At 37.9% G+C, this 18,471-nt stretch overlaps 1 protein-coding gene across 2 annotated transcripts in view; it reads right to left on the reverse strand.

Moving 5' to 3' along the window:
* Positions 1-478: 478 nt before the first annotated feature.
* Positions 479-18,471, reverse strand: part of LOC133517654 (LIM domain transcription factor LMO4) — a 270,497-nt gene continuing 252,504 nt past the window's right edge. For both annotated transcript variants that reach the window (XM_061851012.1, XM_061851011.1), the window contains exon 5: positions 479-3,894. The gene's annotated coding sequence lies outside the window, so the exon portion shown is untranslated. The remainder of the gene's footprint in view (positions 3,895-18,471) is intronic.

Here is an 18,471-nt window from a genome sequence, read left to right on the forward strand (position 1 = left end):
CATTGTAAACCAAATAACTATTATTTTTACTGCACGAATGTTTAAAGGTCGACTGGTAGAGAATGCCTCATCGCATTAAGTCAGCCTTTTGAACTGTAAGATTTTCTTTTGTGCAATAAAGATTAAATAAATAAATAATAAAGCGTTGGATCAGAATGAAAATATCCGAAAATGCACTACGAAATGCTTAAATTTTTTCTCGTTATCTACTAGGTTTGACTTACTTTTATATATGTAATGTAATGTACGCTCTGCTTTAAATATAAATAATCGCTATTTTCGAAATTATCCCATTATCCCAAAGAACCTTACTTACTTGTACATATTTATGGCTGAATTTTACTGTACGAGACTGCCACGAGTATTTGCTGTTCTCGTTCTTAATCTCGTGATAGTTATGGTCGCTGAGCAGACTGGGAAATCTCGCCTTAATTTATGCGGAGGACATTAAGGAAATGTATGCAAGAGAAACGAGGGATTAATTTACAAAATTTTAATTTTCTCCTCCCATCGCCGACTTAGGCTAGTTGCAATGTTCTTTCTTTGTGTAGGTACTGGTAACACCATAACTGTTCTAGAAAAACTGCCGGTTTCAGGACACGTCTCATACAAATGTCATATAAAATTTTACATATTAGCTTGGAAAACTTCGGTTGTTCTAAACATGTAGGTACTGAATGTCGATTGTTGGTTTGCTTGAGTTGAATGTAGAGATGCATTTATCACAATGATATTATATAACTATAGATAGGTTATACTCATACATAAGGAGCACAAAAAATACTCTTCTCTTCTTCCTCGCGTTGTCCCGGCGTTTTGCCACGGCTCATGGGAGCCTGGGGTCCACTTGACAACTTATCCCAAGATTTGGCGTAGGCACTAGTTTTTACGAAAGCGACTGCCATCTGACCCTCCAACCCAGAGGGTAAACTAGGCCTTGTTGGGATTAGTCCGGTTTCCTCACGATGTTTTCCTTCACCGAAAAGCGACTGGTGAATATCAAATGATATTTCGTGAATAACTTCCGACCTCCGGATTGCAAGTCGCTCGCTCTTACCGCTAGGCCACCAGCGCGTCCAAGGAGCACAAAAAAAACTCGAGCACGTGCACATCTCTCGCTTGCCCAGATGTGACTAAGGGCAACTTGAACAATTTGTCACAAGGTAAGCGCTTCTATTTTGGAACGCCTATAACCTATCTTGAGTTATAATAAATCATTGACTCATCAGTGCTATAGCATATCAGGTATGGTTAATTCACTGAGATATCAGGTGTCATACTTAACTTCTAATCTGCAGAAGTCTTGGACATAACAAAGAGTGTTCAGTATGTAACAAAATCTAGAATAAGAAAATTAGTATTACTTATATCAAGGTAGGTTTTATGAGCTTGATTTAAGTAATACTATTTTTTTTATTTTTGGTTAGGATGTATCCGTGCCTGAAACCTGGACCGTTCCTTATACATTACGTATCGTTAGATGGCAAGATTCACTAAACGCTAACATTACATATACATATTGATTCCAGATATTATATCGATTTCAATTATCGTAACACTGATGAATTTACACAATTAAAGTTTCTATTTTACTAATGACTGGATAAAATTAAGAGACATTTACATGCATATTTGAGACGGTAAATAGTTACCTAAAATTAATATCAGTCGATAACTTACTAATTATTTTCACAGTATTTTAAAGTAACGTTGAAATTGATAGCAATTGGCTACTTGACAATTTTTTGTAAATAATATCAAACTATCTTGATTTTCCTGAGGATCAAATGTGTATATGGGACTCATGGCATTTAAGCAACACAAAGATCGTAAATGAGAGTTAAAGTCTGACGCTCGCACTCGACGATTGAAACGTCTCTAACAAAATGACGTCACATTATATAAGTCTGTCCTAAATGTATGGATGATCAAGGAAATTGCCATTTTGACCCTGAAATATTGCGTTTATGTGTATTTGTCATACAATTTATTTTTAAATAAAATATAAGGAATCGAATGGTACCATTCTTTTTTCTATTTTTGAAAGACAAAAAAGTTTATTTATTTATTTTGGGTCTTGTATTTTTTTATAATCTCATTATAACTTTTTAAATTCCATTTTTTATAATGGATGGCACATTTTCTATCCATTTAACTAAATTTTGTTATAATATTCAACATGTGTCAAGTACCCAATTTCTAGAATAAATGTCGTGGAATAGAAAAAATAAGTTTAAAAACAAAATAACAAGTATATTATAGGCATGTATTTGAGTTACACTTACACGAAAAGGAATGTTAGCGTTTAAGATAACTTACATACATTAACTGTAGGTTTATATTTAAAATTTTGATTCGCACAAATTTATTTGATGGTAAAACTTAGTTCAATATATACAGAGAATGTTAGTAACTCGAATTTTAACTTCAAAGATGTTGGCATCGAATTATTGCTACGAAGTTTTGCGCCTAAAGTTTTAGGTACACGATGTCTCTACTTAGATCTAAATGTTTATACTAATATTTACAGTTTAAAAGAATAATATTAACGGGCTCATATCGAAGTTTAAGTAACAGCTCGTCGTTTATATACGAAATAACAAATTTATTCGAGAATTAATGTTATTATTTACAGAGCATGATAGCAAATCACAGAGACGCGTGCGTAAAACAAAGTTCTAAAGTAAGGAGCTACAATAAATAATATTAACCACTGGCAAGAGGTGGCTCCAGTGGACACACGTAGTACCTGAGAGCACTGAGCCATTCAATATTTCGACGGTGATGCCATAGCAATAAGAGAAAGAGTAAATCGGGTTTGTAATATTTCCACCGTTACTCTGTTACTAACGGTGTCTAATCTTACTTCCTCTTTTTACTCATGTCAATAACATAAATGGTGGCAATAACAAAATATCGAGTCGGTTTGATCTCGCGTTAAAAGCGTATTGATTTAAACGCGGGAACAAACTCCATTATAAATAAACGTTGCTGAAAGTTTTTATTCAGTACAAGCGTTCATGATTTCCAGTGAGAGTTTGAAACAGTATATTTAAACGCCGACTTTTGAAATTCAATCATTATTAATGTAACAATAATTGTTCGACAACTAAGGGTGTATATGACACTTTTAACGAATTATTCTAATGAATTTAAAACCACCAAAAACATATATTTAGGTCAAATACTGAATTTAGCTATTTTAAGACCACTAGCGTACAAACTGTCTGGAGACTAATAAGGTGTTTTTATTCAAAAGTAATTAAATTAATTAACATAACTTTGTTCAAGTACCTTGTATTTTTATGATGTATTAACTGACATTCGAAATAAGGCAGGTAATAAGTAAAGTTCGATTAAATACCATACGATATGTCGTCATTGTTTTCATACATCAACATCTCATTATCACTTTTAAGTAGAAACGCGTTGTGTTAAACACATCTCGTCCAACGCTTAAGTACTACCAGAGCTTAATGGGATTCCATTAAAGCGAATTTACATAAATTGCCATTTTCACAACCGAAATTAAATATGTACGTTACTAACGTTTAACTTAACAGTTTGTAAAATTATTACTGACCGCTCTTTAAATTAGTTATGGCGATCACCCGAGTCGCTGAGTAATAATTTTATTTGATTGTCTGGCAACACTAGTCACTGTTCGTCTTCGCGCGGCGGGGTGAGCCGTGGCGCGTGCGGGGTGGTGAGGTCGAGGGCCGGCTCTGGTAGCGGGTGGCAGGGCGCGGGCGCGCGGTACGGCGGCGGCAGCTCGGGCGCCCGCTCCGCGCCGGGCAGCGGCAGCTCCGAGGCGCCGGGCAGCGGCAGCGCCGGCCAGCATGCGCCCGGCTCCGGCTTCATGCCAGCAGCGCTCAGGTACGAACACGCCATCATCTGTGGAGAATAAGGTACTTTTATAAGTAAAGAATCAAAGAGATATTCTACTGCGTCAGGGCGTGGATAGTTTGAAGTTACACCTTTCCTCTTCATATAGTTTATTTGAGCTTAAAAAACAATAATCACTAAACACGTCGTCGTTTAATGCGGAAAAGGAGCAACCTTGTCTTGCCAGTCTTTCTGGCAATTCGTACACCTAGTGGCGCAGTTGGTCTTTCTTTGGAGTGAAAATATTAGCTTTTAAAAAAAATATACTTAAAAGTTACTGCTAAAGTCTTGTCCCCGAATACTGTAGGCCCCATGAAGAATGAATATGTTCGTTACATAATGTCCAATTTCCTGCATGTGTACAAAATAAATATTGCGTAATCTCCCGGAGAGTAGATTGAAGTAAAACAGAGCTTACATAAATAATGAAATATGTAGTATCTATTATGAGATGAGAGGACTAAAGAATTCGCGGGCGGCAGGGAGGCTCTCTAATCACGCTAATGGCCAATGCGCAGTCCCGGCCCCCGCGCCCCGCGAAGGCTTTCACGCTAATACGGAGTGGGCGCAAGAGCAGGGATGCTATTTCTGGCATTTACCAAACATCCTTCAAGCGAACCAGCTCAAAACCAAACCCAGAATACTCATAGTTATTACGGATCTCTAGGTCATACTGACATTGGACTTCTTGAGACGAGTACTTGTTAAGCTTCAATAATTTACAGGCAGTTCAGTGCTAAATCGTATCACACGTCCTATATGCCCCGCTTCACTCGGAAGTTCCTTAGATTTACTACAGGGTTTTACTTCTTTGCCAGACGCAAAGTGGTGGTTATGAAGCAGATATGTCGTTTGTCAGGTCGTAATAATTTCAGTGCTCCAATTTCGGAGCAAAATTGAAATGTATCTATTAGTGCTGCCAACGTCCACGATATTGTAGTAACATGAAGAGCAAAGTTAATTTTACAAGCGTTCGTTAGACGAAATTTTAATAGTTTCTGGCGTCCGGGAATGCGTCTAAGAATTATAAATACAACACGGGGGCCCCATATATCAGCGCGCAGTGTTGCAGCGCGCCGCACATCGCCCGTGAAATTGATTCCATGCCGCATGATCGGCTTCTTACATCCCCCCTATTTCACTTATTGCTGGGATTAAAATGTTTTATTTTAGTTTTAGATGAGTGTAACTAAATGTTCAAAACAAGCGTACCTTTGTCGGGAGCAGTTTTATAGTTTAATGCCACGAACAAAGCGAACCTCACAATAGTATAGTTCGCGGTAACGCGGTACCCGGTACGGTTCCAACAATGATACTGTAACTTTAATATTTATTGCACTTGATCAACTCGCTGCGCGTACGAGACGTTTCCTACCTACTCATACTAAATATAATAAACGAGATTAAAAGGACAAGTTATGAGTTAATGCATAAATTAAGGCAAGTCGCTAAACAATGTGCCCAAGTTAATTAAGTTGACGCGATTGTACGCTAGACCGTAAAGTGCATAATTAAGCCCTTAACGTAAACGTTTCGGTTAATATGTTCAGGCGTCAGTACGAGTAATGCTTTAGGAGACCTAAACTCTCCTATGAGAATAAACAGTTTGGCTCGAGGCGAGTGGACGGGGCTCGTCGCACAAATGAATTAGTGTTGTGTTGCCCCCCGGGTTGCGGAGGGAGCGGGGGGCATGTTGCGATTAAAATATAATTAGGCGAGCGGCAATTGTTTCGCCATCGAGCCAGGTGGCGCGGCTAGGTAAATTAAATAGCCGTATAGGGTTTCCAATTACATCCACCGGGCACGGAAAACGCGCTTATTGCCTAATAATAGAACGGGGGAACAATATGAGGATCTTGTAGTTGATTAATTTATTTGTAGCGCTAGTATACGCCAGGTGTAATACTGTAATGCGATATTAATTACGCTGAGATACTGTTAGTAATAAATCACGCACCTAGACCATACTTTCGGCATTAATGAAATTCAAGCAGCGATAATTGCGAAGCTAATTACAGGAGCGGATCTCGCTAATTTATAACTGTCGGATTATGAATTAGGAGTAGCGTTAATTAAACAATGCATATTTGCGGAGGCGAGTAGTGGAGCGGTATTGTCGCGGCGGGTTTCGGAACAATTAGGTTTCAAACTAATACGTACGCTATTGAAACTTGCCCGGCCGAATGTCCCATTCTACGTGGATGAAACGCGCGAGCTATTCAGTTTACATTTTCAAAATATGCAATTATGTTGTAGTAAGTGATTAACTGGCTAACAAATTGCATTACATTGGATTTTGCGGAAGCGCATGGTGACTCTTGTTTTCAATGTTTATTGTAAACTTAAAACGTTAGTACCCGCAGACACGGAATGACAAATGGTTTCTTTTCTGTTCCATACATATATATACAAGTCGTGTTACATTAGTAAAAGGTAACTTTGGCCATTGGAACAATTCCGTGTAGATTTAATTATTCCATAGATATAATGATTCAATTCGTTTAACCGTCTATCAACGTTTTTATTTTATTTATTAGACCCTTCTATATGTTATATATATTCATGTGGGCTAAAGTTACCCTCAATTGGGACCATGTAACCCAACTTCACGGTTCTCGAAAGTTGAGCTCGATTTTAGGTTGCAAGTACTAAAAGTGCTTAGGCCGTCTCGGACGTACTCGCACAAAATTATATGACACAATACACTCCTATTTTTGGGCTGTCGTGTAAAAATTACAGGCTTAATTGTTCCAAATATCCGCAACTTTTTGGTAACAAAAATTCTAAATGACCCTTTTCGTGAAATCGCAATGAAACATACCATTGTTTACAAATTCTTAACCCTATAACCCAAATAGCCGATCTCCCATTTTCTTTCCTCGGCCAAGTTTGCGAATCTCAAACTCCAATATCGTATATCGGTCATTAGAGTGCAGCCAAAGGTTCGGGGTCTGACCTTTGAGTTTACGCACCGATGCCTCGTGTTTACGACGGGGGTTTACTGCTCTTAATTTAGACGTTACAGTCAATATTTTACGTGTCTACTTGAGCAAATAGCTACGGTTATTGCAGGCGCATTTGGTGCGATTTTTTCGCGAGTTATTTTGCTAAGGAAATGCTGAACTAATAGTGTGGTTTTGGCTACCAACGCTTGTGTCACAACAAACAGCTAAGTGTACGTTCGTTACAGTGTATAACAGTTCTATGTACATTGAAAATGTTGACCGAGCGTTAGCGAAAGTCTCCGTTTCAGCTTGGGCGAAAATGCTATCTTATCTTTTTTTTTATATACTACGTCGGTGGCAAACAAGCATACGGCCCGCCTGATGGTAAGCAGTCTCCGTAGCCTATGTACGCCTACAACTCCAGAGGAGTTGCGTTGTCGACCCAAACCCCCTCCCACCCTCGTTGAGCTCTGGCAACCTTACTCACCGGCAGGAACACAACACTATGAGTAGGGTCTAGTATTATTTGGCTGCGGTTTTCTGCAAGGTGGAGGTACTTCCCCAGTTGGGCTCATTCGAAGATATTCTCCTCTACAGGTCGCAAATTCTAAACCGATTCTCGTTAATTTTGTGTGCAGGTTCGATGGTTAAATACATTTTATTGATTTTTTTTCTAAATAGCTTACAGAGCCACTACTTTATTCTGTGCGATAAGACTAAGCGGCCACTCTTGTGTATTCTACACTATATATGTATAAGCTATATTTAACGTTGGTTTGAATTAGTGGCGTGGACAAGTCATTTTTGGAGTTCCAAATGAACTTTGAGATATCCTGGCCCCTATTGAATGTCGTAACAGAACCCAATGTACTCATTGGTCAAGGGTACTCCCTTGACCTACCTCAAACGATTTTTCTCAAAATCTTCTACTGTTTGTTGCGTGACCAGTTTACTAGTATTATGCTAGAATATAGCTCTTTAAAATAAACTTCATGTATCACGCTTGTTAAGCAGAGACTATAAATTACATAAAAATATAAGCCACCGACGAGGTTAGCGTGCGGCTAAACAGTATCTTTGCGAAGAATGAATAATAAAGTAAATGATATGCGAGAAAACGTTAATATTAAATGTGTATTTCTTTAATATAAAATCCGTACCTCTACTATTGTTTCGATATTACAATGTACATTGTTTCGAGAAAGTCATTAATAAATTAAGCAAATGACGTCATTGCAAATTCGGAATATTAAAATATGCTTGATGGGAGACGAAAAGTTGGTTTTAGGGTTTCGTACTCACAAAAAATAAGAACACGCTACCACGCACTTGGCTGGTCTTTTAACTTAGGTGGCTTCAAGAGTTGTTAAATTTAATATCTAAGTTGGCATTAAGATACATATAACAGATCAATCCAATTTAATATCGTGGTGGAATAGAAAGCCCCCCAGCTCACAATGGCCCATCGGCATTCCATTAACCGGCAGAGCAAACAGGACGCGTCCGTCTAACTCAATACAGAACGATTCCTAGCGATACTCGCATTCGGCACATTCCCATTGGATTGTAACTTGTAACAACACTAACGACTGTTTATATTGGCGACGTCGACGGCCCCCGGCCCTATTTGACACGAGAAATGACGTAGCTATCAAGCTATCGCTTTTGTAGTCGTAAGGTGATGGTCACGGACAAACTGTAAGTTTGTAAAATGCCTAATCTACAAAATTACAAGTTCAGTTACCTTACAATAATTTACTATCGGGCAACTAAGTTCCATAAGTATTAAAAAAATTACTAATATAACTTAAAAATAGAATAGATTATATGGCCGCGATGATTTACTTGACACCCTTCGGCCAAACACTTTCTGAGTTAATATTTTTAATAATATAATATTCGGGGACAATCTTACACAGATCGACGTAGCCGAAAACTAAGCAAAGCTTGTACTATGGGTACTAGGCGACGATATACATACGTATATAGATAAATACATACTTATATACATAGAAAACACCCATGACTCAGGAACAAGTATATGTGTTCATCACACAAATAAATGCCCTTGCCGGGATTCGAACCCGGGACCATCGGCTTCATAGGGAGGTTCATTACCCACTAGGCTAGACCGGTCGTCCATTAATAGAAACATTACATCCAGTTACATTCTCTAGTCAAATCGGGCCCGGGCGACCCGGCGCGGCAATCGGCCCGACATTCGCGAGACAATACCTATACAAGACTCGGGCCTAAATAATTTAATAGTTGTACGAGTAGGCGACGTAGAGCGGTCGGCAAACACGCCGATATTTGCCATATTTGGCCGATATTGCACTCGTCGAAGGGCCTGCTTATGAGCTTCGGACAGACTCCTTCAATGTTCATTATCTATTTATAAACTTACCTTCTCGGTGAACGTTCTTACCCTCGTTATGTAATTTTGCTTGTCTGAAGCAGACGTTATTAATACTTTGTTTATTTTGGTGTAAAATAGGCCGACTGAGAATTCATTACAAAAGAGGCGAGTTAATGACTGCTTAATTTATATTTGAAACAATTCCGTCACTCACAAATAGGCTTTCAGTTATTTTTATAAACTTTATTTTTACTGTAGGTATATTTATAGTTTAGCGAAAAATAAGATTTATAACAAATGGTTTAGATTTTTTTCATAAAAATATAACATTAAATATGGAATATGGACATTCCAGTACAAGTATCAGGAGCAGTCGATAATAAATATAATTTCAACAATGCCTGGAAAATCGTAAAAAATAGTTTTTTTCACCACATCCGATAAATATGGAAATAATTACAGTATGATTTGAATAAAATACTTAAATTGATTTATTTCTGACATTTCCGTCGGATCATGATAGGTTTAACAGAAGTGATAAATATGGAAATATTACAGGAAAATAAAAAAAGTGATTAATTACTGACCGTTGCATACATATAGCCGAAAGGTGTCGTGTTTTGGAGGTTCCGGGGCAAACTACCGAATCCGACACAAGAGCAGCCGATTCAACGGAGCCACGCCGTTTTGTCGCCTAAATAGTGTTTAGCGTAATTTTATAAAATGTATATGTATGTTAGTCTGTAAGGTATTTGTAATATGGGCCTTGTTGCCTGAATCAAATTATAAATAAATAAATATAGTTACGGCCCAAATCGAACAATGCTTATAAGATGTCACATCGATACGATACTGATTCGTCAGTGTCAAAAGTGACATTTCTTCAACCAAATCATCACTTTTGACACTGACAGATCGGTATCGTATCGCTGTGGCCGCAATTTTCTGCCATGATTCACTACCATTCAGTTTGACCCGACATATAAGTAGTTCCAAGACGTGCATCAGCATCGGTGTAAAGATAGGGAAGGGTAAGATAAGAGTGATAGGTGCGGGGGGTGGTAATAAATAAGGGGAGGGTGGGGTCGCGTGCGCCGCGGCAGTTTGTCGCCGCTCGCGTGCGCTGGCGCTGCTCATTCGTTATTCATGCGCGGGCAGCACGCGTACCGCGGGAGCCCGGGCCACCCTTAGGATGCATCGATGAATAATTTTGCGTAGTTTTTAAAGACTTGTTGATGTGACAGGTTTATTTGATTGCGCAAGGGCAAATAGTAATTTTTGAGATATGTCTATTTGACCACTTAGTAATATTATCATACAAGACACGCGCACATTTTTCTTAAAACTTCGTGATTAACTACAAATCATAGAAGGTGGAAAACTTAAGTGTTCAAAATATGTAAGACTTGATATTTGGCACTTTATACCAACTTGACAGGGGCGGGACTATAATTTTGATTTGTGAACGAAATGGAAAAAAAAGTGTATAACGAGATTTATTTGAAGTTTCAGCAAGTATCCATGTGTAGTTATTTTCAGTCACCAAAGCTACTATTAACTTTAGCTTGGAAATATCTTTGTACGTCAAAGGATTTTGCATAATTCTCGATAACGAGCGTTCGAGTCGCTCTTTTACTTCAAAGCTGCCGTTTCAGTTACAGTTTATTATTAATAAAATTTGGGTGGGCGATGGCGGGTCGCGGGGCGGGGGGCCTGGACCGCGCTCGTTTCGCTCGTTATCGGCCGCTCCGGCCGGTCAGCGCCGCGGAAAATTCGACCGAAACTGACGCGCGTGAAAATTTAATGAACGGCCGGACGCTAGTTAACTAAAAGGTAAAGTGCACCCTCTTGACGTGTTCGGTAAATATTAATAGTGGGTGTGTAGCGCGCGCCATTAAAAATGCACGAGCCCACGGACACGTTGGCCGCGTTCATTAGCCTCTTTACATACGGCTCCTTCAAATTAACCTAGCTTCACGCCGACGACTCAATTAAGGTTCCAAAACACGACCCGACGAAAGAAACTACATCTAGACTAAACAAACACGCGGCCCAATCAACGTCTGCTTTCAACGACGTCTGCGCTGATCGACAGCGCGTTACAAATAGTTCCGACAGTTTGCATGCTGTCCTATTCAAATATCGGCCAATAATTGGTAGAACCGGCTATCTTGCTAGCTCTGTGTATGGGATAAATGTCGTCAACAAAATACACGGTACATAGCCGCTGCGCTTTGCGATAATCGAATTCGCCCAATAAAAGGCGACATTCAATATCGAACTTTGCCAGTTCTGCATGGCCTGCGAACACTTCCCGAGAACAAGTTTCTCACTGAGCCGTTTTGAAACTCTTACGGCCACTATTAAGGATAATAGAAACTGTCTAGCTCGCACGATGAGTCCAGGAATTATGTGTTCGACTGGAATGATCTAAGTTGGACTTTTATACGTGTTTGTTTGGTTCTTAGGTCGCGATGCTCGTGGCTTTCAGTTTGACATCATTTATAAATGAATCTTCCTGTGTCTCTGCTGGGAGCTGTTGTCGCTCATGGTCTCGTGATGACAGATCGGAAACTTTCTCATTTTAGGGATTTACCTGGTTATATCCTCAACTAAATACTGCTTTAAAGTGCAGCATCTACTTGGACGATCTTTTGCATTATATTTCGTGTTATGTTGACATTAGATATGTGACGATATGATATTGATAAATTGATCCGTCAAGTTGTGGACGATGTAACGTAGAGCAGTGCGGCGCGCGGGCGCACGCACCTATCACGCAGCGTGTGATACCCGTAATGAGTATCGTTAATTATGTATCGCAAGCGTTGCCATTTCAATTCCGAACGGCTCACTGTCGCGGGCTCTTGTGAACCAGGTCAAGGGTTCGCGACTCCCTCAACCCTGAGTCAGAGCCTCGAGGGGCTGCCAAATTAATGAGGCACTCCTTTGTAATAAAGAAATAATAAGAATTGCGCACGCAAACCGGGTCTCACCAACTTCGATGTCATTAAAGGCGTCGGAGGCTCGAAGCGAGTCGTTACCGCGCCTTGTCTAAACAACTTCCATCAAATTCCCTAATGAATTTATATCTACCTGTACAATTTAATAAGAGTACCCAGTGTCTGAGGGAACAATGCAGAACATACACTGAATAATGAAGAACAGATTGTTGGCATTTGAAAGGCACAATAATAGCCATCAGGCGGGCCGTATGCTTGCTTGCCACCGACGTAGTACAAAAAAAATAATATCAAAAGTGTTAATAGGATAGCTGATATGTAAATATGAATAAACTAACCGAACGGAAAATCACAAGAAAGAGGAACTTTCAAATTGTGCTTAATCGGGGAAAAAGTGCCTATAAGCCCATGAAATTACGCTACGGGGGTAGTGCAAATCAGTTTTTCCGATACAGCATTTCTACAGTTAAATCTGTGTCAGATTGTACAGAATCGTCGTTTGTGTGATCTTCTACTTGGTCTCACTCACAGTTTGATACATTTATGGCAAAAATTGTATTATTAGTGCAAGCTTTTATCGCTGACTGTGATTTTCTTTCCACAAGCAACTAATACTCATGAAGACAATTCTAACAACCCCAAACACAATTACTTTGCGTTTTTTTGCCACAAGAGTTTCCATGACCTCTTGTCTCCATCAGATCAGCTCCATGTCATCCAATTTACAAATGTATGCAAATTTTCAGCTCAATCGGAAATTAGAAAGTGGGTCAAATTTAGCTTCCAAGATCTGACCCACACTAACATACAAATAGGGCAAATTAAAATAATCCTTGTAAAAAATAAGTACTATAAATATAACAGACTAATTTGTAAGCCTATTATTCTCGTAAAAGAGTCATCTAACGTTACTATACTATGACAATTGAAAATCTATAGTAATATTTCATTGAATCGGAGCAGGAATACAGTTCCGTACAGTAGGTCAGCGAGTAAATGGAGCGCTATTCAGAATATGGTAATCGGGCAGTCGCCGGCGCCGGGCTCGATGGATTGGATCCCCTATACCGCTTTGATTTGAGCTTTCTTCTCATTTGCGATGTATGGTAAAAACTTGCGTTTTCACACGCAAAGGCGAGGCTTTTTTATCTGAATTCCTAATGGACGTCGATATATATATACATAATATATATATATATATATATATATATATATATATATATATATATATACATATATACGAGACAATTGTTTGATGATTATGAACGTTTTGATAAAGATTTCCTCAAGCGAAATAAGGTGAGTAAAATATATAAGTATGGAGATAGCAAAGATCTTATCTATACGGTAGATAAGATCGTAGCTATCTACATATATGTATCTTTGGTATGAAGCAATCCAAAACTAGAGGAAACAAAAGCTTTAAGTCCAAATATTTTATACTTCCGAAGTCATTGGTTGTTTCAGTATAAGACATTACATGTACTACTACGTATATCGTCAAAGTATTTACGTAACTGTCAACTTTCAAGTTGAAGTGCAATTTTCTTACATCCCCGTAGATTAGTGAGGCCTGCGGGTTTCTAAGTCGCAGCTAATTGGATCAGCCCGGCCAATTAGAGCGACGCGGTGATTCGTTTTAATCGGGCACCCTTATCAGTGCACCCGCTGCTTCGCTCGCAGCGAAATTCTGTCTCAATACACAAGGGCTTATGGACATAGACCGGTTAAAATCTATACGTCGTTTAGCTTGGAGCTGGTATGCAGGACAAATTGTTTGCTTTCCGGACATAGAGCAGTGATGTTTAGTAGTTTTATGTGAAAATCGTCGTCAAAATATTAACTCCTAAAAAACGAATGACGTCTAGATGAGGTAAGGCCGGCTGAATTCCTTAGTGAACTGTATTTTATTTTACTATTAATAGGGATACTTGCTAGTACATTTTTTTTATGTAAAAGCCCGCAAACGAGCAGACGAGCCGCCCGATGGGAAGCAGTCATCGCCACCCATGGACATAAGCAACATCGGAGGAGCCACTTATGCGTTGCCAACCTTTGAGAACCCTAAATACCTGCTTCTTGAAGATCCCCATGCATTGCATGAAATGCGGTTATCATATGAAATGGTCTCTAATAGATCGAGCAATTTGTACTAAGCTCTATCCTTATTCTCTTATAAGTACTCCTTGAAAAGAAAATCTTCATAATACCTACTTAGCTACAAAAAAAAAACACGCATGTAAATCTGACATATGAATAATAAATGAATTGCCTAAATAAACAATGTCATGCAAATAAGGATGTCTGCTTTTTGATGCACTTGTGTCAATTTCTCAGAATAACAATGGAAGGTGACACTGACATTGACAGTTACATAACTTTTTCAGTTGCGACGGGAATGATTTAAGTGTATAGAGGTTTCCATTTTAAGGTCGTGTCGATAGCTTATAAGCGTTTGTTGCTTTTTGCGTAACAAAGCGCATTTTCTTGAAAATTACACCAAGTTTCTTATGTTTTCGCGCTTTTAAGCCTATCATGATTGATTGACTCGGAAATAACGGGGTTATGATTCTGAATGACAAAAAAATATTACGATGGTCATACTGACAAACTTTTTCCACGGGATTCATAAGGAAATCGCGAAAAAACGTCAACTCTGAACATCCCAGGGGATTTTTTTTCTCGATTTCGTGGTTGTTCCATAGGAAAATTTGTCCAGCATGACCATTATTATAGAATATACTGGTAGTTTAGTCTAGTTAGTTTAAAGTAGTATTCATTCAACAACTGACTGAGTCTTGACTTGACTAATAGCAGGCCTGTGTGACTGATAGTGTGTGGTCGCCCTACTGCCCCTTATTTACCCTCGCCTTATTTGTTTAGGATCGTGTTAACGTTGCCTTAATTTGATTATAGTTTCAGAAGAATTTACACAAAGCACCTACGTAAGTTGTGTTGTAATGAAGCTATACGGGATTACATTAACGTTGTACTATGGTATTCTATAGGTACGAAGGTTTTACGAAGTGTGTTTTAGTCGCACCGTGGTATACAAAAAAGATGTTAATAAATAAATAAATATTACAAGACAATTTTACACAGATCAACCTAAGTATTAGAAGACGATATATATAATATAAAAACTTATATACCTACATAGAAAACATCTATAATATAGAAACAAATATTTGTGATAAACTCACAAATAAATGCCCTTATCAGGATTCGAACCCAGGAAATACTACTTCGTAGGTAGGGTCACTACCGACTAGCTTAAATATCCGTCATATTCTCTAAATTTTATTAATTTGGAATAAAATGCAAAAATGTACGAGTATACATGATTCTAGGATCACGCAACGTTTTGAATTCATTGCATTGAAATATTATTTATTTATTTTATTTCTTAGGATAACTTACTGCTAGCTAGAGTAACAAAATAGGTTGCTAAATAAAAACAGTAAGCCAATTACAAGTTTCCACATGTAGAAACTGCGTAAAGTATATGTGCAAGATTACAAACTTAAGTTATATTAACTCAGTTAATCCTACCGACGATCTAACGAAGTGTTACGAATAACGATTTAAAAACTTAAATCCCTACTTTCCCTCCTTAACCCACATAATATAAAAATTAGGTATACAATTATTTTATAAACTAGGAAATTGCTATACCATGAAAATCAATCTCTACTACAAATTTCTTTTTGTAAAGACCATTTTACATATAACATTCTTGGCCCCGAATTCTTTGGATGCAAACGCATCAAGCGGCCGAATGCATCAATTAGTAAGAAGAAGACAGACTGTGCAAGCGAGACGGCAATGGAACCACTTCCGGAATGAGTTGCACTCCCTCTGATTGAGGTCCTTGCTAAGAATGGTTTTACGAATCTTTGGCGCACTACAAATTATTAATGTCAGTATAACGTTTCCCTGCGCAGTGCATACATTGTAGGGAATGTTGTAACTAGTGCGGTCGAGTTCATAAACATCTATACAACACAACGTTCAAAAAGATAAATTTACACGACCTTATTATCAGTCTTAGAAGTGTGTTATTATACAGTGTGTAAATCCAATATATCATATCTATTGCAATAAATAAATCAAATCAGACATAGAGCTTACCCGTGTTATCATGAATTAAGTAGTTTTTTTTTAAGTTACCACACATAATTATGACCCCGTTATTACATGTCAACGATTGTTGTCAGTTACTATAAAAAGCTCGTATCTCGTAGTGTTGCTTTACATTGCGGACCGAAAAATTCTGTATGGTTAAATTTTTTTTCATTGTATTTCTAAGCAAACGTTATCTCAATATACTTAAGTCCTATGCTATATTTAAAGGTTTACCCGCATTGAATTTACACACTGTATTTTTGAAACGTTGGCATGATGTTTGTGCAAATATCCAAACAATCGAATATCGCTAGAGGAAATAATTTTGAATTTTCTCCGTAAGTTTTCCGACTGTCAAAATGGACACATTTTCGGCAGATATTTCATTTCCAGAGCCCGTACATTTCATGCCGTTGACAGAAGAATGACGTCACGCTACATAGAGTATGATTCCAATTAGTATCTTCGTAATAATTAATAATTTGTTAACCTCTTTGGTTAGCTGATACATATACTTGACAATCAGTACAGAAACGTCTAAGTGACTTTCATCTTATTATCACTCGACGAATTAATAGATTATTGATGTAATAAATAATACATATTTTTGTATTTTAACAGCGTATTTCACGTAAAAAGTATTTATTTTTCTACGCGTCAAAGTAATTTATCTAAATTTGAAGTGTTGTAAAAAAAATGCCTGTATGTTAAATTACGTCATTTTTGCGTCAACGGCATGAAAAGTACGGGCCCTGTTCATTTCATAGCATTTTATGAAGCTTTAAAAGTATTTTGCGAACACTATTTTTGAGTGACGTTATATTTTCCACAAATGTAATCTATTTTTAAGTTTTCTAATTCAAGTCGTGTTTAAAAACCGCTTGTTATTATTGCGACATCCTACAACGACGTAATATACAAAGTGCATAAGGTAAATTTACCCTAAATAAGTTAATTAAGTAATGCTGTGTACAACAGGGGAGGTTTATTCGGTTAAGATCCTGATATTATCATGAAATCCCAATTAAATATTTACGTGTGCAGTCCCTTCTTATTTAAAAAGCTTGAACCCCTCCAGCAACTGTGGGACGATGGTTCTATAGAATTTTATAAGTAGGTAACTGTAAGTTTTATTTCCGAATCCCATTTTCTAGGAATGTATCTGGAGCGCGCAATAAAGTTTGAGATTATTGCATTATTATTATAGCTTACGTTAAGGGAGATTGAATATTGTATTTATGTCTTATTTCTATATTTGATTCTTGTACTTATTTGTACATTATGTGGGCATGGATGTTGTAATTAGTAAAGTAGCCGTGTAATGACTAAATGCGCAATATTAGATACGATCACGTAATTTTTTTATAAAAAAAATAGCGTTCTATTAAAAAACAAAACACTTGTTAGGGTTCCGTACCCAAAGGGTAAAAACGGGAGCCTGTTACTAAAACTCCACTGCCCGTCTGTCTGTCTGTCTGTCTGTCACCAAGATATATCCCATGAACAGTGATGATGTATTTCTGTTGTCACTATAACAACAAACATGAAAAAGTACGGAACCCTCGGTGGGCGAGTTCGACTCGCACTTATCCGGTTTTGTTTAAATTAAAAATACAATAAAAATATTGTAGTTATATACTGTGAAGTCTCTGGGTCTCTTGAGCCCCGTAGGGTGTTTAAGACCCTGGTAGGCCAATTCGAACGTGCACAGAAAGAGTATAAAGACCTGGAACCCGTAGTGACATTTTTGGAACAAAAATGTCACTATTGACAGCTGACGGATCAAAACCAAAAATAAATTAAAATCAGAATCGGGCTCAAAGGATTTGTAACAAATAAATAAATTAATGAATTAGCTTACAACTTCAATATATGCGTCGCGCTACACGTGCTACAAGTGCTACGGCGTAGCACTGGCTCGCGTTCGATCACGATACGTTCCGATGCTGCTACGGGTACGTACGCGTGCAGTAATTCCACTGCCCGACCGCCTAAGTAATGACGTTCAATGTTCATCCATTCCGAGATAAACAGCAAAAATTGAATGCGCTTTCTTCACTGTTAGTGCTGAATACAGACAATTATTAAGCATATGAGTAAAAATATATGAAAATTGAGTTATTTTGTAACGAAGGCTTTTATCTACATTTTTTATAAGATAAACTTGTCATGAACGACAGATAATAACCTAACA

Source organism: Cydia pomonella, chromosome 5, assembly GCF_033807575.1.
Source record: "Cydia pomonella isolate Wapato2018A chromosome 5, ilCydPomo1, whole genome shotgun sequence".
Classification (NCBI taxonomy): Eukaryota; Metazoa; Arthropoda; class Insecta; order Lepidoptera; family Tortricidae; genus Cydia; species Cydia pomonella.